The sequence below is a fragment of the Pseudorca crassidens genome, chromosome 6, assembly GCF_039906515.1.
Source record: "Pseudorca crassidens isolate mPseCra1 chromosome 6, mPseCra1.hap1, whole genome shotgun sequence".
Lineage (NCBI taxonomy): Eukaryota > Metazoa > Chordata > Mammalia > Artiodactyla > Delphinidae > Pseudorca > Pseudorca crassidens.
Window position 1 is genome coordinate 41,761,482 of NC_090301.1, and position 26,488 is coordinate 41,787,969.

Consider the following 26,488-nt stretch of genomic DNA (forward strand, 5'->3'; position numbering starts at 1 on the left):
TATAGCTGATTCACTTTGTTATACAGCAGAAGCTAACACACCATTGTAAAGCAATTATACTCCAATAAAGATGTTAAAAATAAATAAATAAAAATTGGATCTCACACACACACAAAAAAACTCTAAATAACTTTAATATATTTAAAAGATGACTGTTATTATATCACCAGATGCCTCCTATACTTTATTATTCTTTGTTTTTTAACAGCTTTATTGAAATATCATTGTCACAAAAATTGTATATATTTAAGGTGTACAACTTGATGTTTTTATACAGGTATACATTATCAATTACCACAGTCAGGCTAATTAATATATCCATTACTTCTACATAGTTATTATCATGTATGTATAAGTATATAGTGAGATTTAATTTAAAATCTATCCTCTTAGAAAATTACAAATATACATTATTGTTAACTATCATCACTATGCTGTACATTGGATCTCCAGAAATTGTTCATCATGCATAACTGAAAATGTGCACCCTTTGATGTACACCACCCCATTTCCCACAGCCCCTGGCAACCATCATCCTATTCTGCTTCTATGAGTTTAACTTTATTAGATTCCATATATAAGTGAGATTATGCAGTATTTCTCTTTCTGTTTCTGGCATATTTTACTTAGCATAACATCCAACAGCATCAACCATGTTACCAAGTGGCAAGATTCTTTCTTTTTTAAGACAGAATAATATTCCACTGTGTGTGTGTGTGTGTGTGTGTGTGTGTATGTATATGTGTGTGTGTGTGTGTGTGTACACACCACATTTTCTTTATCCATTCAGCCATCAAAGGACATTTAGGTTGCTTCCATATCCTAGCTAGTGGGAATAATACTGCAATGAACATGGGAGTTGCAGATATCATTTTGCAATCCTGATTTCAATTTGCTTGGATATATACCCAGCAATGAGATTGCTGGATCATATGTTAGTTCCACTTCTATTTTTTTGAGGAGCTTCCATACTATTTTCCATATGGTTGTACTAATTTACATTCCCACCAGTAGTGTACAAGTGTTTACTTTTCTCCACATCCTGCAAACACTTGTTAACTTCTGTCTTTTTATAATAAACATCCATAACAGGTATGAGTTGATATCTCATTGTGATTTTGATTTACACTTCCTTGATGATTAGGGATGTTGAACACCTTTTCATATATCTGCTAGCCATTTAAATTTCTTCTTTTGAGAAGTGTCTACTTAGGGATTTTGCCCATTTTTAATCAGGCTATTTGTATTTGGGGTATTAAACTGTATGACTTACATATTTTGGATATTAACACACTTATCAGATATGTTATTTGCAAATATCCTTTCACATTACATAGATTGCCTTTTATTTTATTGTTTGCTGTGTAGAAGCCTTTTAATTTGATGTAGGCTTACTCGTCTATTTTTACTTTTGTTTCCTGTGCTTTTTGTGTCATATCCAAAAAAATGTTGGTAAGACCAATATCAAGAAGTATTTTCCCTATGCTTTCTTCTAGCAGGTTTTCAGTTTCAGGTCTCACATTTAAGTCTTTAATCCATTTCAAATTGATTTTTGAGTATGGTGTGAGATTGGGTTTCAATTTTATTCTTTTGCATGTGGATATCCAGTTTTCTCAACACCATTTACTGGAGAGACTATTCTTTCCCCATTGTGTTTCTAGGTACCCTTGTTGAAGATGAGTTGACCATAAATTCCTGGCTTTATTTCTGGATTCTCTATTCTGTTCCACTGATCTATATTTCTGTTTTTATGCCAGTATCACACTGTTGATTACTATAGCTTTGTTATATAATTTGAAATCAGGAAGTATGATGCTTAGATTGCTTAGCTATTTGGCATCTTCTGTGGTTCCATATAAATTTTAAGATTGTTTTTCTTTCTGTAAAAAAAATGTCATTGGAATTTTGATACATATTTCATTGGATTTGTAGATTGAATTTGGCAGTTTAAGCATTTTAACAATATGTAATTTTTCCAATTCATGAATATGAATGTCTTCCAATTTATATGTGCTTTTAAAATTTCCTCATCAATATTTTCTAATTTTCACTGTATAAGTGTTTTACCTCTTTGGTTAATGCCAAAGGATTTCATTCTTTTTGTTGCTAATGTACATGGGATTATTTTCATAATTTCCATTTTAGATACTTCATTGTTAATACAGAAGTGCCAATGATTTTTGTATACTGATTTTGTGTCCTGCAACTTTACTGAATTCCTTTATTAGTTCTATTGTTTTGTGGAGTCTTTAGAGTTTTCTACATGTATGGTCATACCATCTGTAAAGAGAGATAATTTTACTACTTCTCTTTAGATTTGGTTGCCTCTTTAGATTTGGATGCCTTTTATTTCTTTTTCTTGCCTGACTCCTCTGGCTAGGACTTCCAATACTATGCTGAATAGCAGTGATTAGAGTGAGCATACTTATTTTATTCCATATCTTAGAGGAAAAGCTTTCATATTTTTCCCACTGATTATGATTTAAGCTGTGTGTTTTTCATAAATGGCCTTTATCGTGTTGAAGTTCCTTTCATACACAATCTGTTGCAAATTTTTATCATGAAAGGATGCTGCATTTTGACAAATGGTTTTTCTTTATTTATTAAGATGATCATGTGGTTTTTGTCTTTCATTCTGTTAATGTGATATATCACACTGATTTATTTTCATATGTTAATACCATTTGGTTGTGGTGTTTTTAACTCACTTTTGAATTTGGTGTGCTAGGATTTCTGTTGAAGATTTTTGCATCTCTGTGCATAGGGATACTGTTTTGTAACTTCATTTTCTTGTGTTGTCGTTGACTGGTTTTCAGAATCCGGGTGATGCCAGCATCGTAAAATGAATTTGGAAATGTTCACTCTTCTGTTTTTTTGGAAGAGATTAAGAAGGTTGGTATCAATTCTTATTTGAATGTTTGGTAGAATTCACCCATGAAGTCATGGTCCTGGGCTTTTCTTAGTTGCAAAGTTTTTTATTACTGATTGATTAGTTCATTCTTGGAGTAGCTTGGACACAGCTTGCAGAAGCCAGGGTGGCCAATGACAATCTATCTTCCAAATACCAGAAGTCTTTGTTCTGATCACTGATTGCTAATTCAGATCATGGAGGTGCAGGCACAGAAGTGGACAGCCATTGTTGCAAGCCCCTCCCTCTCTGCCTAAAGCAACTACCAGGGAATTTAAAGAAACAACCTTCTCTTTCCCCCTTCATTTTTCTCTTTTTTCCTTATGGGACCATACATTTTTTTTTTTTTTTTTTTTTTGCGGTACGCGGACCTCTCACTGTTGTGGCCTCTCCCACTGCGGAGCACAGGCTCCGGACGCGCAGGCTCAGCGGCCATGGCTCACGGGCCCAGCCGCTCCGTGGCATGTGGGATCCTCCCGGACCGGGGCACGAACCCATGTCCCCTGCATCGGCAGGCAGACTCTCAACCACTGCGCCACCAGGGAAGCCCGGGACCATACATTTAAGACTAGGACATCCAAAAAGAACCACATATATGGGAAAATTTTAAAAGTCACCATGAACATGCAAGCTCATGAAAGACCTCAAAAGGCCTGTGGTATATACTTCAGGTCTTTTTCAGAAACACCCTACAATTCAAAAACAAAAATCAGCAAACCCTGACAAGGGGTGGAATGTGATCTTGAGTTATCACATTATGAGATTCAAATGTTCAGTGTCAACAACAAAAAAAAATCACACACATACAAAGAAACAAGAAAGTAGTGCTCCTTCAAAGGAAGAACGAGAGAGAGAGAGAGAGAGAGAGAGAGAGAGAGAGAGAGAGAGAGCCACTGTCCCTAAGAAAGACCATATAATGAGATTACTAGACAAATATTTAAAACAACTGTATAAAGATTCTCAAAGGCCTAAAAGAAAATGTGGAGAAAGTCAGGAAACAATATATTAATAAAATATAAATATCATAAAGATATAGAACACATAAAAACAAACAAAAAAGAAATTCTGGTGCTGAAAAGTACAATACTTAAATTAAAAATTTGCTGGAGGAATTCAAAAAGTAGATTTGAGCAGGCAGAAGAATGAATCAGTGAACTTGAAGACAATTAAATTATCAAGTCTGAGAAAAAGAAGAAAAAAGCTTAAAGGAAAGTAAACAGAGCCTAAGGGACTTTTGGCATACTATCAAGTGGACCAACACATGCATTGTGGGAGTCCCAAAAGGAGAAAAGAGAGAGTAAAGGGCAAAGAGATCATCTGAAGAAATAATGGTCCCAAACTTCCCAAATCTGAAAAGACATGAATATAAACATCCAAGAAGCTCAACAAACCCTAAGCAGGATAAACTCAAAGAAACCCGCACCAAGTCACACTTTAATCCAACTGTAGAAAGCCAATGACAAAGAGATAATCTTAAAAGCAACAAGGGAAAAGCATCTCATCACAAACAAGGGATCCCCTATAAGATATTCAGCATATTTCTCAACAGAAACTTTGGAGATCAGATGGCAGTGGGTTGATATATTCAAAGTGCTGAAGGGGGAAAAAACTGTCAACCAAAAATCCTATATCTGGCAAAGCTGTCCTTCAAAAATTAAGAAAAAATTGAGATATTCTTAGAAAACCAAAACTGAGGGAGTTAATTACCACTGTACCTGTCATGCAAGAAATGCTGAAGGGAGTCCTTCAAGTTGAAATGAAAGTTAACTAAACTAAACTAAAGGTAACTTAAAGCTGTATGAAAAAATAGAGATATCTGGTAAAGGAAAGTATATGAACAATTATAAAAACTAGTATTATTGTAACTTTGATTTATAATTCCACTGTTTGTTTTCTCTATGATTTAATAAAATAATGCATAAAGCAATTATAACTCTATGTCTTTATTTACAAAATACATAAAGATGCAATTTTGTGACATCAATAATTGAAAGGAGGTGGGGATGGAGGTATACAGAAGCAGAGTTTTTGTATGTTATTGAAGTTAAGCTGGTATAAATTCCAATTAGTATGTTATAACTTTAGGATGCTAAATGTAATACCTATGGCAACCACAAAGAAAACAGCTATAGAATATACACAAAAGAAAATGAAAAGAGAATTAAAACATTTGGTTACAAAAACTCAACTGAACACAAAAGAAGACAGTAATGCAGGAAATAAGGGACAAAAAGTCTATAATGTACGTAGAAAAAAGTAGCAAATTGAAAGAAGTCCCTCCTTATCAGTAATTATTTTAAATGTAAATAGTTTAAACACTCCAATCAAAAGATAGAGATCAGAAGAATAAATAAAAAGCAAATGATCCAACTATCTGCTGTGTACAAGAGAATCATTTTAGAGCCAAGAACACAAATGGGTTAAAGGATGGAAAAAGATACTCCATGCAAATAGTAAACAAAAGAAAGCAGGGATAGCTACACTAATATCAGGCAAAATAGACTTTAAATCAAAAAAAAAAAGGATTACAAGAGACAAAGAAGGAGATTATATATTAGTAAAAGGTTCAACACAGGAGGAAGACAACAATTATAAACATTTAGGTATCTAATAACAGACCAACAAAATCTATGAAGCAGGAATTGACAGAATTGAAGGGAGAAGTAGATAGCTGTACAACAATAATAGAAGACTTTAATGAACCACTATCCATAGTACAACCAAGCATAAGATAAGTAAATAAATAGAGGACATGAAAACACAATTAACTAACAGACATATACAAACTCTAACAGACATATACAGAATATTCTACCCAATAACAACAGAATATACATCCTTCCCCAACATACATGTGACATTCTCCACGATAAATGTGAGGAAACTGGAAGGAACACTTATGCACTGCTGGCACGAATCTAAAATGGTGCAGCTACTATGGAAAACAGTATGGCAGTTGCTTGAAAATCGAAAATAAAATTACTGTATTATCCAGCAATTCCACTCCTGGGTGGAATTCTTTTTTTTATCAAAAGAAGCAAAAGCAGGGACATGAACAGATATTTGTACACCATGTTTATAGCAGCATTATTCACAACTGCCAAAAGGTGGAAGTAACCCAAGTGTCCACTGACAGATTAATGGATAAACAAAATGTGATATATACATACAATGGAATATTATTCAGTCTTAAAAAGGGGAGGAAATTCTGACACATGCTACAATTCAGATGAATTTTGAAGACATTATGCTAAGTGAAATAAGCCAGTCACCAAAAAACAAATATTATGATTCCAGTTATATGAAATACTTGGAGTAATCAAATTCACAGAGGCAGAAAGTAGAATGGTGGTTCCAGTGGTTTGATGGTGGGGAGAATGTTGTTTAATAAGTACAAGTTTCAGTTATGCAAGATGAAAAAAGTTCTGGAGATGAGTGATGGTGATGGTTGCATAAAATGTGAATGTATTTAATGTCACTAAACTATACCCTTAGAATGGTTAAAATAGTAAATTACATGTTATATGTATATTTTGACAAAATTAAACATAATTTTAAAAAATATAATATTTACAAATAAAGTCTGTTAATTATTTGGAGCATTATGTGTATTGAGATTTGTTAAACCAAATAATGACTATTTTAACCTCTTGTTCCTAATATTGATACCACTATTAACAAGCACTTCCAGGAAGACCTGTCAACCATTGGCAAATTTAATGAAAACACTCCTAATATTTATCAGTGGAGTTAGAAAATGCAAATTAAGTTTTATCATTGGGAACATCCAGTAAGAAAACAAATTATAATATCAATTTTTCTTCATATAAAGAATCTGTGAAAAGGAGTTTTCAAACTCTATTTACATCCAAAAAATGTAATATTCAATGTTTCTTCTATTTAAAATATACTAAAGGCAATCCTAAACCCAGGCATTAAATTGAAAAATGACTGTCATAAAATAACATTTGAAATTATGTAACTGTTTTTGAAGAATACAAGGGTGAATTTGGCTTACCTATAATAAAAAATAAAACACCTCAAAATGGTAAAAGGACTTTATGAACTGAAAAAATTCGTTCAAACTAAAATAGGGCTTCACTGTATTAAGAATATGAAAATCCAATCAAAGCTAACAAAATCTGCTTTTTCTATTAATATTTAAAACAGAAACATGCCACTACATTGAAACATACTAAACTGGTTAATAATGAAATAGAATTATCAATACTGGAAACCTAAACAGTTTCAATCAATAATACAATTGTTGTTATTGATCCATATATCAATGAACGTCCATTAAATTTGTTATTTTTATGAAATAAAATTTTCTTACACAGTTAGCAAAATATACATAACAGTACTGTTTTTAGCAGCATATACTAAAAGCACAGATATAATGACAATGATTTGTTTTTACGTTTTTGTTTCTCAATTAAGAAGGGAAGGGAAGACAATTTTGCTACTTTTAAGACTAGTCCTTGAGTAATACCCCCTAAGTGGGAAGGATATTCCCTATTATATATGACAGTATCAGTAAGAAAATGGTTATATTCACAGTGTTGAACCATAACATAGGATAAAATAAGCACAAAATAGCAGACAAATATGTTGTATGGCATAAATTTACCACAAACAAGCAAACAAATAATCATTAAGAGAAACTATTTTAGATCTTTGAAGTTTATGAAAAAGAAAATGAAGTGAGAAATTTGAACTCCTGAGTATCTCTGAGCCTCCTTTTTTCTGTGTCTGAGGAAATTAGCCTTCCACTGTCTGATGATCCCTTAGTCTCAACTGAGGCAGTGGCCTTGCAAGGAATGCCTAGTCTCCTCAAGACCAACCCCACCATAACTTATTGCCTCTATTCCTGTAATGAGCATGAGAACTTAGTATGGTTTAGCATATGGTTCAGAGACCTCCTCAGCATCCCTGACACCCAGCCAGAGGGCAGACAAGCTAAAAACTCTTTTCATAACAATAGTAACACCTTATTTGTCCTGCTTGCTCTCATTTAGTAAATTAGCCCAAAGAAGTTGGAATTGGCTCTATTTGTTTGCTTAGTTTATTGGCTGAAACATGAACTCAGTAGTGATCTTCATTTAATAAGCTGAGATAACTGAATTTCTTTTGGATAATGTTGGAGTGGTTCTCAAGGTATGGTTCTCAGATCTATAAGGTCTCTCAGTCTCTTTCAGGTCTACGATAAAAACTATTTTCACAACAGTAGTAAGTATTTTTCACGAGGTTGACATTTGCAGATGGCACAAAAGTAACGATGGGTGTATGGACCTAATGTCTGTGTCCCCGTAAAATTCATATGTTGATATCCTAACACCCAGCATGATGGTATTAGGAGTTGGAGCCATAGGGAGGTTAATTAGGTCATGGGGTAGAGCCTTCATGAATGGGATTAATGCCATTAATCCCAAAAAAGGGATCCCAGAGAGACTGCTTCTCATCTTTGTACCATGTGAGAATACAAGGAGAAGTCAATGGTCCACAACCTGAAAGAGGCTCTCACCAGAACTTGACCATACTGGCACCCTGATCTTACACTCTAGTCTCCAGAGATGTGATAATACATTTCTATTGTTTATTTTGTTATAGCAGCCTCAGTTCACTTGAGAAGTGGGTAAAACTGCTGGTATACAGCGGGAAGTAGCACATCGTGTACTAGTAGGCATTATATTCTTTACCTCTATGCACTCCCATGGTGGTGGTGGGGGGTGGATTTAACTTAAGAATGTCCTTGTCAAAGCAATAAAAATATTAATGTTATTGAATCTTGACCACTGAGTATATATCTTTATAATATGCTATGTGACAAAATGAGAAGTATATATAAAACACTCCTGCTGAAAACTGAAGTACAATTACTTCAATTGTGTGATGAACTATCAGTTGTTTAACTTTGGGATACATACTTAAGCTTATTACACCTAAGTTTGATTGTCATTTAAGTAGGGAAAAAGTAATATATTTTTAATAAAATTGTTATGAGGATTAGGTTGAAGGGATGCATATAAAGAAGCCCTTGGGACAGAATATAGTGTATCTGCCCCAAAAGTGTAAAAAGCAGTATCATGTGTTGAGTGACAATACACATCTGACAGTGTTGTAAGTACTTCACACCTATTATCTCATTTTGTAATTGTAAAAAGTTCTATAAAGTTAGGAACTGTCATCAGTCCTATTTTAAAGAGAATGATGCTTCGGCACAGAGTGGCTTGTGGACCAGGCATTATTAATTCCCAAGCCCATTCATGGAAACTCCATGTTATACTATCTTTTAGCATTATTACCCCAAATCTTTTTTGTTTGTTTTTCAAATTCTGTGCTATTCTAGGTGAGAAAGAATATATGAACTTTTATGTCAATTAAATCTATGAGTTGATGACTCAGTTTTAGTGTTTTACAAATTTTCAAGTGGTTTATTTTGGTGAACTGAGACTTTTCCCAGTCCAGCTCCACTGGCCCCCAAATTAGTAATACTGCCACTCGGATTCAATGCATGAAATGATATCCTACGTTTCAGGTGACTTTAACCAGTTCAGTGTTATATTAAATCAGAAAGTTGAGGGGAAAAAAAGTTCCTCAGTGATTCTTACCCTAATTCCAAATTAACTTAGAAGAAACATAAATTATTCTAGTATTTTTACTTATATATACCAAATCATTGAGAAAGATATTTTGACTTTATTGAATATATTTTATGTTCAATGTTTACTTCTTTTTTTATTAATTCTTCTTTTTCTTCATAAATGTGAGGGTCTGACAGCCCCTGTTTTTCTATTCCTCTTAGAAGAACATTGCTATTTTTAAAAATTTGATTTCTCATTACCAAAAATATGTCATTGATCTAATCTTATCTACACAACCTCTTTCAAAATCATCAAATTTCTACATTACTTAATTCTATACTTCATGCCATCACCAGTTTTTCTACCCAAACTAGAAGTATCCACATACATATTTTTTCCATATATCTCTTTTATTCATTGGACCAGTTTTGACTAATTGCTATACACACTCAAAAGAAAAAAAATTACTTCTTCTTCTGAGACTCATACATTTTACTTATGTCTTTCTATAATCTTTGTCAGTGATCATAAAATATTTTTATCAACACCATGACACATAATAAATGCTCAAGAAATGTAAACTTTGACCATTAATATGACCATTTTTTTGACTAACGTTCCATCTATCACTATATAACAAATCATTCTCAGAATGAGTGGTATAATGGAAAGCTATTTTATTATGCTCAGTTTCTGTGAGTCGGGAATTTGCATAGGACATAGCAAAGACGTCTAATCTCTGCTCCATAACGTCTGGGGCCAAAACTGGGAAGACAGGAACATATGGTGATAACTGAGAGAGTTGGAGAATGGAATCATCTACAGCATTCTTCACTCCTGTCTGGTACATGACCTAGGATTACTCAAAGGCAAAACTCAACAAAGTTATCTACTGCACTGATCTGTAACCTCTCTGTAGTTCTGAAGCATATTACGGCAGTGTGGGTGGGTTACAAGAATGAAATCGCAAAGGAATTGTCCAAAGGGCAAGCATTCCAAGACAGTCAGGTAGAAAATATAAGGATTTATATGACCTAAACTTAGAAGTCACATGGTGTCACTTCACCCTACACTACTGACACTAAACTATCATGGCAGTGTTTCTCAAGCACTCAGTTGGAAAGCTTATTAATACATAAATTGCTGGACCCCTCCTCCACACTCACAAGTCTGCTCAGATTCAAGGGTAGGGCATATAAACCCCAAATCTTAAAGAAAGGAGAGTCAAAGAATTTGAGACCAAGTTTGAAATTTGCCTTAAATAGCTGCTCAGTAATTATAACCACAATTAAATATTACCAATAACACCTAACATTCACGTTGGATTCCAGTGAAAAATTTGAATTCACTTAACTTCCCTATAATCCATTTTTCTATTCAGTGAAATAAGGAGAATAGGTGGCCACTTTATCTACACTGCTTCAATCTCTAAAACATTACTCTTCATGATTTAGAAGGGATATTTGATTCAAACATAGTTATCAAAATGCCAAATGCTATTCATGTAATATGCTTTCTAAAAACACAAGTCACAACTGTATTCATAATCTGCTTAATGAATATATACCCTTGTTCCTTTTCCATCAGATTTAGGGAAGCTGATTAGTCCCCTTCACTCCTCCAAAGAGTGGAATATTAAGCATATCTGTTGATCAGAATTCTCCATTCTTCTGTTTCACCTTAGCCTTTTCCCACACACACATGAAGACACACATACACACACACATATATACAAATACTATTTTACAAATTTGATAACTTCCGAAATATTTCTTGGAACAAAATATTGTTTTTTAAAAGATGATGTTATTGAATTTATGTAAGTTAAATGTCACTAAAGTCAATTTTTTTGATAGTCAACTCTTAACCACAGCTTGAAATATCTGAAATTAGCAAAAGGTAAACTTCCCTTGATACTTTATGTGCAGGTCCGATTAAAGCAAAACGCAGCCAGCATTTTTTCTCTTTTACAATAAAAGCATTAAGTAATCGTAATTCTCTTAATGTTGACAATTCAAATACTGCCTGAGATGGTTCAAAATTTCCACTCACAATTAAATAACTTGTATCAAATAAGACAGTTATTTATGCCTAATAAATCATCTGCCCAGAAAACTGATTTTTCATTGCCTAATTTGGATTGATTTTTATTTTGAAGCCATATTTGGAAAAAGGTTTTAGCCTGAACAATATTTTTGCTACTTGTAAACAATAAAAAAGAAATTTAAATAATATATATTCATATTGTCATAAAACAATTAATATGTTTGCTTCGGTTTTAAGTTAATTCCTGATGACATATGTACAAACTCAGTAAGATTTTCATGCATTTGGAAGCTGAAATTCAAAGTACAACATTCAATGGCTCAGGCTCTAGGAAGATTAGAATCAATGTCCATAAAAATATTTTCAAAGAGATAAAAGTTCTTCATATAAACATTTCAAGAAAATATTTTAAATAGAATTCTTTCTCCACAGCTGCTCACGTTTTTGTTTTGTTTTGTTTTTACCAGAGAAAGTCTTACTAGAATGTTTTAAAGGCAGCCACACATAAAAGTCAAAAAGTATTATTCTCTGAAGTGAAAAAGAACCAAGAACCCTGTAAAATTAGTGCTAACATTAATCATGTATGTAATATTAAATCTGCATGGATTATTACAACATTGATGAATTTGCTAGATATGTGGCCATTTGCCTGATCACTTGCATACTTAGAAATTAGAAAATATGCATTAAAATTGCTATTTGGGGGGAGACTATTACTAACATATTTATATTATTATATTTGTCTTATTTTCCTCTGCTGTTGTTCAGATTTGTTTTCTCTATTTTCTATTTTCATTAGTTTTATTACAGCAGTAGTTATGAAACATTCACTTGGAGGGCCTGTTAACATACAGATTACTGGGCCCAACCTCCGGAGTTTTCGATTCGGTATGAATGGGGTGGAGCCTGAGAATTTGTATTTCTAACATATTTTAAGGTGATGGATGATGCAGGTCTGGGACCAAACACTGAGAAGAGGTGCATTATGGTATGCTTTTTATTTATTGATTTGGTGATCTCAGATATTCTTTTTTTTTTTTTTTTTTTTTGTGGTACGCGGCCCTCTCACTGTTGTGGCCTCTCCCATTGCGGAGCACAGGCTCCAAACGTGCAGGCTCAGCGGCCATGGCTCACTGGATCAGCCGCTCCGCGGCACCTGGGATCCTCCCAGACCGGGGCACAAACCTGTGTCCCCTGCATCAGCAGGCGGACTCTCAACCACTGCGCCACCAGGGAAGCCCATTCTTAATTCTTTGAGTTGATATCTTTTGGCAGTTTTGCAAATTAGTTGCAATTACATTATCAAATATTTCTTCTGCTCCATTCTCTTACCTCTACTTCTGGGATTCTAATTATAAGTGTGGTGGAATTTTCCCCTGTGTTCTATGTCTCCTGTGGTCTCCTTTTTCTTCTATTCTTTTTTTTTTCTTTGCATTTTTTAGCTTGCATATTTTTTATTGATCTGTCTTCCATTTCATCATCTTGTGATCTGCTGGGTCAGATCTTTCCTTTAACTAATATTTTGAGTTTATAATTTTCAATGTTATTATTTTCTTGGTTAAAAAAAAACTTCCACTTCATTTTAAAATTCTAGTTATGTGCTGAAATTCTCCATATCTTCAATTTTATCTTTATTTTCTCTAATTTTAAACATGTTAACTATAGGTAGTTCAAAGTCCTTTTAAGCTAATTTTAATACCTGCTTCACATGTAGTTTGTGACTATTGTGTGTGTGTGTGTGTGTGTGTGTGTGTGTGTGTTTTGTTTTCAGTCATATCTTTTAGTGTGCCTCCACCGAAACACAGAATAGAATAGAGTAACACTTCTATGGCAATCCTACCAAATACACATAATCTGAAAATAATCATTAGAAAACATCAGACTAAAGCATGTGGTGGGGTGTTCTACATATTAAATGACCTCTTATTCATGTTAAAGTAATGAAACTGTTTCTGATTAATGAGATAAAGAAACATAACTAAAAGCAATGAATTACTTATATAAATTTGAATCACTGTCACAAACTCTTAGTAACACATGCTGAGTTTCGATAGTGATGTCATTCAATTTACAAACCCTTAAGAAATTTTTGACAGAGTTACCTCTTCAGAAAATATAGGATATATAGACATTTTGTCTTTATGTGTTTTCTGGTTTTTCTCGGTTGTTTCCATTATATATTTCTCTTACTTCACGTTTATTCCAAAGTATTTTATGGTTTTTGCTGTTTTTATAGATGGAATTCTGTTTCCATTACAATTTCTAATTGTATTCTACTGTGCGTATGAAAGTTTTGGATTCACTTTTTTAGCTTCAAAATGGTCACACTTACTTTTTCTTTGTTCTTTTGTAAAGCCAAGTTCACAGAGAAACAAACAAGTAAAATCATTAATCCCTTTTTTAGAACTCAGTCTTTAAACTCAAGTAAGTAATTGTTATCATACATTTTACAGTGTGGCACTCAAGAAACACTGTAATATGTCTAAATTCATAAAGACCACATAGTTTGCATGAAGCTTAAGTAATTTTCATGTGTATAAATTAGAAGACATCATTGAGAGTAGAATATTAGTGGTAGAAAATTTACTCCTAAAATGTTTTTCTTTATTTTTACATCTGCGTATATAAGTTTTTAATTTTGTGGAACAAACACATGAAGTGATTTTATTTTTATTCTAATCACTACATTTACCTTTCTCTGTTCTAAAGAATATTTGAGCAAATCTGTGGTCGCATTCAGTTATTAACACAGAAACCATGCCATTTTAAACTTCAGTTCTCATATTTCTTAAAGAGCTTCAAATTCTTTCTTCCAAAGAAGCCTGAAACTATGTCAATTTATTGGAATTTGTGTGTGTGTGTGTGTGTGTGTGTGTGTGTGTGTAAACAAGAAAGTGGATACACGTGGCACTAGGATATCTCTTGTCCAGTCATTTTCAAGACTTACATTATGTAATTCAGTGTTTTAAGGCAAAAACAGGAAGAGGAAATAGAAATAGGGGTCTTTATCTTTTTTCAATCTAACTTAGTCTGGAGTTAATATCTACTGTGGTAGCTTATGTAGCTGTGAGTGCCAGAAGTCTCCTCAAGATGATTTGACAGGTTTGCTGAAGCAATGCTCAGCTTCATCCTTCACCCCTCTGTTTCAAAGAACCATCTTACACAGTGGCAGCCAACTCTGCCATACTAGGCAGGATATTTCTTTGCTTAACAGCCATTTTCAAAGCTCGTGTCCCTTCTCATTCTTCTCGTATTTCTTCAAATCTCATTCTTCTTTAGTGGAAGCCAGAGGAGTCATTCATCACCTCTTCAGCATCATCTAATACATTCAGAAAGCTAGGGTGTGGTTGCTCTCCATTCCCTTTATTCTGAGACACACTAAATTATAATCCCTTCTTTCTATGTTATTATCAGCTACTCCATCAACCATGCTCTTTCTATAAAGCTTTAAATGGCAATTTAGTACATGCAAACACATTCTTCAAAGCTACTAGCCTTGCTGTTCCAATCTCTCTTACTGAAGAATCATTCTGAAATGGCAGAACAAGGACCTCCATAAATTATTCATCCATAAAAGCACTGAGGACAGGAGCAAATATTGTAAAAGTCAACTTCTTTTTATAAATTTGATTATCAACCAAAGGCTTCGAACAATCCAAGGAGCACTTATATATGAAACTGGCCAAATCTTGGTTTAACTAAAAGTGAGATATGTAATATTTTACTTGCTCTATTCCCATCTGCCTCTCCCTAGCCGCCTGGTAGCTTTGAAACCAGCAATCTCACAACCATGGTAGGTGTAAAAACAAGCAACCTAGCAGCCAATGGAGGGGAAAAATTGGCTTGGAGCAACCCTGAAAGCTCCATCCTCAGAGAATTATCACTATTTTTATCTTTTTAGCAGCTTCATTCACAAGGCTGTTCTTTACCTGACCTAACTCAGAGTTCACTTAGTGAGAAAAGCCACAATCCCATAGGGCATTTATGAAAGAAAGAAAAACAACAACAACACAGCAGTTGTTCAATATTGCAGCTACTCAGGACTGCAATACCAGTTGTGGAAAACAAGAGGCTCAAAACACTTAAGAGGAAAATCTTGGAAATTAGATATCCATACGGGGCTTTGGAAAGCTCTGACGTATTTCTGGGGACCTAGAACATTATACACATGGGAAGGACAGGATGCATGCTCAGGAAAATCATGAGAAGTATCTAATCTCTCACCTCTGGCTTATCTTGAGACTCTACAAAAGCAGGAAGTGAAGGCTAAGGCAGATTTGTAAACTGCCAAAGCAGGGAAAGTGTGCCCCAACATACAAACAGAACACTTCAATGGAGGGTGGCAAAAGGTATTAAAGGGAATCTCTGACTAATCACTAGCTGACTTTTAACCTAACTGAGCTGAAACTTCAGTGGTGACACATGATATAATATACAGACTTTATAAAATTAGTCCAGGAAAGTCTCTAAGCAAACAAAGATCATAATAACAACAACAAATAGCAACAACAACAAACCAAAACGATAAATTAATTATCAAAGTTGCCATGCTACATGATATAAAATGTCTAGTTTTTCAACAAAAAGAATCATAAGACACACAAACAAACAGTAGTAAATGGTCCATGCACAGGAAAAAAAATGGAGAAGTCAATAGAAACTGTCCATGAGAAAGCCAAAACGTTGGGACTTCCCTGGTGGACCACTGATAAAGAATCCGCCTTACAATGCAGGGGATGTGGGTTTGATCCCTGGTCAGGGAACTGAGATCCTACATGCTGTGGGGCAACTAAGCCCGCGCACCACAACTACTGAGCTCGTGTACCACAATGAAACAACCTGTGTGCCACAAACTACAGACCCACATGCTCTGGAACTCACTCACCACAACTACAGAGCCCATGTGCCCTGGAGAAGATCCCATGTGTCAAAACTAAGACCTGACATGGCCAAAAATAAAGAAAAAATAAATAATAAAGTAAAATCTTTTAGAACAAAGAAAGCCAAAATGTTGTTTATTAGACCAAGATCTTAAATAAGCTATTTGAAATATATTCAACTAAAAAAAATTCACGTCCAATGAACTAAAGGAAAGTGTGAAAATGACCTCTCACCAAATATAAAATGTAAAAAAGATATAAATTCATGAACTGCCCAAATAGAAACTCTGGAGTCAGAAACAATGATACTGAAATGAAAAATTCACTAGAGGGACTCAACAGTAGATTCTATAGAAAAATGAACCAGTAAACTCAAAGACAAGTCAATTGAAATTTTCCAGTCTGAGGAACAGAAATAAAAAAAGAACAAATAAACCAACAAATGTACCAATATATGCATAATTAAAGGTCCAGAGAAGAAGTGCAAAAGAGAGTCAGGAAAAAATACTTTAAGAAATAATGGAGTAGCCAAGATAGCAGAGTAGGAAGAACCTGAACTCACTTCCTCCCATGGACACATCAAAAGTATGACTACTTACAGGGCAACTATCTATCAGAACACCCTGAAGACTAGCAGAAAAGTTTTTCCACAACTTAAGACATAAAGAAGGAATCACAACAAGATGGGTAGGAAGGACGGAGACACAGTATGGTCAGGACACACACCCCAAGTTTGGCTACCCACAAATAGTAGGAGTATCATAACTGTAGAGGTACATCTCAAGAACAGTGGGTATGAACAACACATCAGGTTCCCTAGACTGGGGATTCTGCACAAGGAAGACGAACCCCTAGAATGCTGAGGTTTGAAAGCTAGGAAGGCTTATGTGTAGGAGAGCTGGAGGGCTATATGAAACAGAAACTCCATTGTTAAAGGGCACATCATCAAAGGGAGCTACATCAAACTAAAAAGCTTTTACACAGCAAAGGAAACTATCAACAAAACAAAAAGGCCACCTACTGAATGGGAGAAGATATTTGCAAATGGTATACCCAAAAAGGGATTAATATCAAAAATATACAATGAACTCCAACAACTCAACATCAAAAAAACAAAGAACACAGTTTAAAAAAGGATAGAGGATCTATATAGACATTTTTTCAAAGAAGACCTACAAATGACCAAAGGAAACATGAAAAGGTGCTCAACATCACTAATGATCAGGGAAATGTAGATCAAAACCACAGTAAGAGAACACATCACACTTGTCAGAATGCATATTATCAAAAAGACAACAAATAATAAGTGTTGTTGAGGATGTGGACAAAAGGAAATGCTCCTGCACTGTTGGTGGGAATGTAAACTGGTGTGGCCACTATGGAAGACATTATGGAGATTTCTTGAAAAATTAAATATAGAACTACCATATAACCCAGCAATTCCACTCCTGAGTATTTACCTAAGAAAATAAAAACACCAATTAGAAAAAATATATGCACTTCTATGTTCATGGCAGCATTATATTTTATGTGGACTGAGAGCCTTAAATGACACATTAGATAAATGTAATTAATAGATATTACATAACATTTTATCCCAAAACAGTGGAATACACATTATTTTCCAGTGTACATGGACTGATCATGTTAGGACACAAAACAAGTCTCAATAAATTTAAGAAGACTGAAATCACATCAAGCATCTTTTCCAACCAAATGGTATTAAACTAGAAACCAATTATAAGAAAACTGAAAAAACAGTAACACATGGAGGTTGAAAAGCATGCTACAAAACAACCAATGGTTCAATGGAGAAATCAAAGAAGAAATCAAAAATGACTGAGACAAATGAATATGGAGACATAATTTGCAAAATCTTTGGGACAAGGGAAAAGCAATCCTAAGAGAAAAGTTCATTGTGATACAAGCCTATCTCAAGAAACAAGAAAAATCTCAAATGTAACAATCTAACTTTATACTTAAAGGAACAAGAAAGAAAAAAGAAAAAGTCCAAAATTAGTAGAAGGAAAAAAATAATAAAGATCAGAGCAGAAATAAATAAAATAGAGACAAAAAAGTAGAAAAGATCAATGAAACCAAGATCTGATTCTAGAAAAGATAAACAAAATTGATAAACCTTTAGTCGGATTCATCAAGGAAAAAAAAGAAAGAGGGCCCAAATAAATAAAATCAGGATCAAAAAAGAAGTTATAACCAATACCACAGAAATACAAAGGATCCTAAGAGGTTACCATGAACAATTAATGCCAGTAAAATAGACAACCTATAAGAAATGGATAAATTCCTAGAGATATACAATATGCAAAGACTGAATCAGAAGGACATAGACAATATGAACAGGATAATTACCAATAATGAAATTGATTCAGTAATAATAATAAAAAAAAAACTCCCAACAAAAATAAAGTCCAGAATCAGGCAACTTCATGGGTGAATACTAGCAAACATTTAAAGATGAGTTAACACCTATCCTTCTCAAACTATTCCAAAGAGTTTGGTAGAAAGGAATGCTTCTGAACTTATTCTTCCAGTCTTGTATCATCCTGATACCAAAACCAGACAAAGACACCCTACACAAAAATATTACAGGCCAATATCACTGATGAACAGAGATGCAAAAATCCTCAACAAAATACTACCAAACCAAATTAAACAACATTTAAAAGATAATATACCATGATAAAGTGGGATTTAGTCCAGGGATGCAAGAACGGCACATATCTACAAATCAGTCAATATGATACACCACATTAACAAAATGAATATCATATGACCATTTCAACAGATACAGAAAAAGCTTTTCACAAAATTCGGCATCCACTTATGATTAAAAAAAAGGACTCTCAACAAAGTGGGTATAGAGGAAGCATATCTCAACACAAATAAGGCCATATATGACAAACCCACAGCCAACATCACACTCAACAGTGAAAAAGCTGAAATCATTTCCTCTAAGGTCAGGTAAAAAACAAGGATGATCACTCTCACCACTTTTATTCAATGTAGTATTGAAAAAACTCTACCACTACAATCAGATAAGAAAAAAAAGATAAGGCATCCAAATGGGAAAAAAGAAGTAAATCTGTAACTAACTGAAGATAAAATGATACTATATATAGAAATTCCTAACGACTCCATAAAAAAAAATTATAACTCATCATTAAAGTTGCATAATACAAAACTAATATACAAAATCTGTTGTATTTCTATATACTAAAAATTAATTATCAGGAAGAGAAATTAAGAAAACAATCCCATTTACAATTGCATCAAAAAGAATAAAATACCTAGGAGTAGATCTAACCGACAAGGTAAAAGACTTGTACTCTGAAAATTCTAAGACATTGATGAAAGAAATTGAAGTGAACAAAAACAAATGGAAAGATAGCCCATGTTCATGGATGGAAGAACTAATATTGTTAAAATAACTATACTACCCAAGGAAATCTACGGATTCAATGCAATCCCTATCAAAATACCAAAGACATTTTTCACACAACTAGAACAAGTAATTCTAAAATTTGTGTGATAACACAAAAGACCCCGAATAACCAAAGCAATTTTGAGAAAGAAGATCAAAGCTGGAGATTTCACATTCCATGATTCCAAACTATTCTACAAAGCACAGTAATAAAATCAGCATAGTACTAGCACAAAAATAGACACATAGATCAATGGAACAGAGTGGAGAGCCCAGAAATACCCATGTTTAAATGATAAGTTAATCTATGACAAAGGAGGCAAGAATATACAATGGGGAAAAGACAGATTCTTCAGTAAATGGTGCTGGGAAAACTGGACAGCTACATGCAAAAAAATCAAACTGAACTACTTTCTCACACCACATATAAAAATAAACTGAAAATGGATTAAAATCAAATGTAAGACATGAAACCATAAAACTCTTAGAAGCAAACATGTACAGTACAACTTTTGACATCAGACTTAGTAATTTTTTTTGAAACTTTCTCCTCAGGCAAAGGAAACAAAAACAAAAATAAACAAAGGGTACTACATCAAACTAAAAAGCTTTGGCTCATGGAGGAAGCCATCAACAAAAGAAAAAGGCAGTTTACTGAATGGGAGAAGATATTTGCAAACAATATATTAGATTAGGGGTTAATATCCAAAATATACAAAGAACTCATAAAACTCATTATCAAAACAAAAATGATCCAATTAAAAAATGAGCAGAGGACCTGAATAGACATTTTTCCAAATAAGACATACAGATGGCCAAGAGACACATGAGAAAAAAAAAAGCTCAATATCACTAATCATCAGGAAAGTGCAAATTAAAACCACAAAAATATACCAGCTTACACCTGTCAGAATGCCTATTATCAAAAAGACAACAAACAAAACATGTTGGGGAGGATATGGAGAAAAGGAAACACTTGTGCATTGTTGGTGGGATTGTAAATTGGTGGATCCACTATGGAAAACAATACTGAGGTTCCTCAAAAAATTTAAAATAGAACTGTCATATAGTCCAGCAATTTCACTTCTGGGTATTTACCTGAAGAAAACAAAAATACTAATTAGAAAAGATACATGCACCCCTATGTTCACTGCAACATTATTTACAATACCCTAGATATGGATGCAACCTAAGTGTCCATTAATAGATGAATAAAAAATATGTATTTATGTACAATGAAATATTAGTCATAAAATATGAAATTTTGCTATTTGTGACACATTGATGGATGTACAGGGTATTATGCTAAATGAAATAAGGCAGACAGTGTAAGGCAAATACTGCATGATCTCACTTGTATGTGGAATCTAAAAAACAAAACAAACAAAACAAAATAAAAATAGACTCATAGATACAGAGAACAAACAGGTGGTTGCCAGAGGAGTGGGGACTAAAGAGTGGAAAATAGGTGAAGGGGATTAAGAGGTGCAAATCTCTAGTAATAAAACAAATAAGCCACAGGGATGTTAATATACACCATAAGGAATATGGTCAATAATACTGTAATAACTTTGTATCAGAACAGATTAGTAGACTTATCACTAGGATAATTTCATAATGCATGTCAATGTCTAATCAGTATATAATACACCTGAAACTAGCATATTGTAGGTCAACTGTATATCAATTTAAAAAATGACGGATGAAAATATCAATATCCCAAATTTCACTTTTAAAAATTAATCTAAGGGCTTCCCTGGTGGCACAGTGGTTTAGAGTCCGCCTGCCGATGCAGGAGACATGGGTTCGTGCCCCGGTCCGGGAAGATCCCACATGCCACAGAGCAGCTGGGCCCGTGATCCATGGCCGCTGAGCCTGCGCGTCTGGAGCCTGTGCTCCGCAATGGGAGAGGCCACAACAGTGAGAGGCCCGCGTACCGTAAAAATTAATCTACACATCTAAGAAGCTCAATGAATTCCATTTAGAATAAATTCAAAGAGATCACTATTAAGACCCTTCATAATCAAACCACTGAAAGACAACAACAAGAAGAAAATTTCAAAGGTAGCAAGAGAAAAACTATTATCGTAGTACAAAGGCTTCTCAATAAGATTAATAGCTGACTTCTCATCAGAAATCACGGAGGCCAGAAAGCAGTGTGATGATACACTCAAAGTTCTGAAAGAAAAATACTATCAACCATGAATTCTATATCCAGAAAAAATATCCTTCAAACATGAAGGAGAATTTAAGACATTCCCAGATAAACAAAAATGGAGATGATCTGTCACTAGCAGATCAACCACACAAAAAATTAAAAAGAAGTTCTTTGAGATAAAATGAAAGGACACTAGATAGCACCTCAAGTTTTCTGAAGAATAAAAACACTAGTATAGGTAACTACATAGGTAAATATAAAAATATACATGTATTTTCTCATTTGTTCTTCTATCTGATTTAAATGACAACTGAGAATAGAAAAAAATATAAACTATGTTGATGAACTTATTATGTAGAAAGATATAATTTGTATTAAAATAATAGCACAAAAAATAGACCAAAGTTAAGGGTAGGGAATGAAGTTTATTAGAGAAAAGTTTTTAATAAACTTCTGAAGTTAGCATTAATTGTTGTTTTAATTAGAATTGGTTGTTTAAGAAACCCAAGGTAAACCATTAAGAAAATAAATTAAAAACATATAGTAAAAGAAATAATCAGGGAATTAAAATAGGAGGATGGAAAATAACTATCAAACCCAACTTTTCATACCATGTTTGTCCTTTTTACAGCACCAGGAATCAACTAGCAGGTTACCATAAGTCATCTTTCCCTTCTTGAAGACACTTTCAATATCCACAAGTGATTCTCCTTAGCACTCTGCTTCCCTCTATTTGTAATGGATACAAATCAACACCTTACCTGCCATCCTCCCACTCTGATCAGGAATATTGGGAAACCATCTAATTAGATACATTATTACCATAAAACCAAGCAATCAAAAAATGTCTCTTTCTTGTTTTTAGTTAATAAACTTTATTTTTAGAGCAGTTTTAGGTTCAAGCAAAATTGAGTGGGAAGTATACAGAGTTTGCTTATACCCTCTGTCCCTACACATGTACAATCACCCCTGCTGTGGACATTGCACACCACAGTAGTACATTGTTACAACTGGTGAACCTATATTGATACTCTATTATCATCCGAAGTCCATTGTTTACATTAGAGGTCACCCTTGGTGTTGTACATTCTGCAAGTCTTGACAAATGTATAATGACATATATCCACCACTGTATTATCACATAGAAGAGCTTCACTGCAGCAAAAATTCTCTATGTTCCACCTTCATCCCTATTCATCATTTCATCTCTACTCATCCCTGCCTCCTCCCTAACCCTGGGTAACCTCTAGTATTTTTACTCTCTCCATAGTCTTCCCTCTTTTCCTATTTTTTATCAATACTCTCCTCATCTACAATGAGGTGAAAATTTTGGTTGATTGTACTAAAGTTGACTCTGTGGCCTCTTAATTATCATGGAGGGAAAAGTCCTAGTTGTTAATGACTCACCTTAGGAAATAAGATACTCAATACCTCATGTTTTCAGTTGTAGGATCTACTCAAAACTTTGAAGACAAAGAGATAATTTATTTTTCACTACCTGTTATGAAAATACGTTATTTTTGTTGTATAAAATACTACATACTTTGACTAACATTTACAAGAGTCAAGTAATTAAAGAAAACAAAATCAACTAAGGACTTGCCAATAAGAGATAACTATTCATACATATTTGACTCTTAGTGGCCAGCCACCATACTGAACACTATTTATAGAAATATCCATAAGATTTAACTAAGCTGGGGGCCCATTCTTAAATTATGTTCATTTTATTCCATTGATCTGCTTTTTTGGGAGGGGGGCATAGTTTCACAATCTTAATGTAGCCGAAAATGTTGCTTAATGCCTACAATTAAAAACATCTTTAAAAGTATATAACCAGGGCTTCCCTGGTGGCGCAGTCGTTGAGAGTCCACCTGCCAATGCAGGGGGCACGGGTTCGTGCCCTGGTCCGGGAAGATCCCCCATGCCGCGGAGCAGCTGGGCCCATGAGCCATGGCCGCTGAGCTTGCACATTCGGAGCCTGTGCTCCACAACGGGAGAGGCCACAACAGTGAGAGGCCCACATACCACAAAAAAAAAAAAAGTATATAACCAGAAATTGATAATAGTTATACATCCTATTTGGGTCAATATTTACTGGTCTTTATTTACTTATTTATTTTTTGGTAAAATACAAAATAATACTATCGATCCAACAGCTAAAAATTGTTAAAAATGATGAATGTTTTATTTTGTATAAATATATGCTAACCTCTTTATAAAAACTTATATGATTTCACAAACAGTAAATACATGAAGTCTGGGGTAGGTATTATTTGTTGTTCAGTTACTATTATAATTACTGAAAACATAAATTAAATTAACACTGGGGAAAGGATTAGTGAGTTTAAATAGTTTGCTGAAGGACACACAGTACTAAGGGAAAGAACCAGTATTCATGTCTATAAGAAATCATCTGTAGGATTTTCAATTCTGTGTAAAGAAACTACCCTTCTAGTATTTCTGGAATGATTTTGGGGAAACACAATTCAATTAATATATTGATGGATTTTATTGACTGCTGTATATTTATATGTGAGTTACCTATATTTATATCTGAGATACATACTGATGATTTGTTTTGTTTTTGTTTTGTGTTTGAATTCGTTTTAATTTTTTAATTAATTTTTATTGGAGTATAGTTGCTTTACAATGTTGTTAGTTTCTACTCTACAGCAAAATGAATTAGCCATACACATACATATATCCACTTAAAGCTTATTTGTTCTTCACAAGTGAGATTTAAATTATACTTCAATTTCATTGAAATTTACTTATAGGCAATATTTGAGTTTTACAATTGAATTCTTTTTCTAAAAGGAAATTATGATCAGAAGGGAAATTATGTCCTGATAAAGTTTATCTATCAAAAAACCCACAGAAAACTAATAAATTTTGAAATACAAGATGCATTTCCCTTAAACTGTAAAGAACAGAAGGCTCCTTATACTCACTAATACAAAATGACCACTACTCATTATTTCTGTGCAGAACTAGTGGAATAAGAAGAGTGTATATATATATATATATATATATATATATATATATATATATATATATGTATTAAGTTTGGAAATAAACTCTCATTTTTCACAGACAATATGATAAAGAACCATGAAAATCTGTAAAGAAATTGTGTAAATCAGGTAAGTAACTTTGCAGAATATAATACACATATAACCAATGCAATTATGTTTTATATAACATTAAAAGACCTTCTAATCCAAAAATGTATCATATGTAATAGCAACACAACTAAAAGATACCTAAGAATACAGCTAATAAAAATACTGAATTTTTGGAAAAAATATAAAATTTTTTTAATAGACATAAAACATATTTTAAGAAATAGATATACCATGTTCATGGACAATGAGACTCAATAACTAAATTTGAGATTAAGAACCACTGGACAAATAATAAAGTTAAGGTTTTGAGTTATCCATAAAATAAATAAATAAAAATATATAAAACCTGCTCTGAATATGACATCAAAAACTAAAATACTTCAAAGAAAACTTAGGAGAATAGTCTTATAAATTTAAGGATAAATTTATAAATTTAAGGATAAAAATTTGCTACATAAAAATTAATATGTAAAATATTGGTACCTTTTAATAGAGTAACAACGAAACCGTTGGTTAAGTATAAAACATCAAAACAAAATAAACAGGTTAACTACACAATGAAAATGATATCTGCAACACATAAGCCCAATAAGGATAAGTAATTAGAATATAAAAACTATAAACTCTATCAATCATGATTTAGTCAAGAAAAAATTACACTATGTATTTCAAGTATAACGGATTTGATACAGAAAATTTGGTAATTTTCTGTCACAACTCTTTGGCAAAATGTAACCCAGAAACCTACTTAATACATTTTCAAGAATGAATTATTTTCACAGTCCCTGTAAATGGAGAGCAAAGTAAGAGAGAGAAATAGACAATCTGGCACAATAACCAAAATAAAATTTGGTAAAGTGTGACCAAGCAATTTACAGATGAGGAAACCAAAATGGTCAATGTACATATATGTAAGGACACTCAACATCCTTCCTAATCATGAATATGCAAATTAAAGCAACAAAAATACACCATTTTTCACCTCCAGATAGGCAAAGATAAAAATTCTGAAAACACAAAGCATTACTGCAGATATACCTCTTCAGGAACTCTTTTCCCAGTTCAGAGGGAAGTAATACTATGAAATTTCTATGATTTCTTTCAGAAGAAAATTCTCCTACACATGCCTGTAGAACTGCACAAGAATATTTACATTATATTCTATACTGTCCAAAAATGGAAACAATCTAAATATCCTACACAGGGAAGGAATGATAAACGTGAGGGGGTACACTCAAACAATAAAAACTACACAAAAATAAAGATGAAACATCTGCAGATAAATATGTGGATATGTAAACAATTATGGAAAATCTCAAACATAAGTTTAAGCCAAAATTAT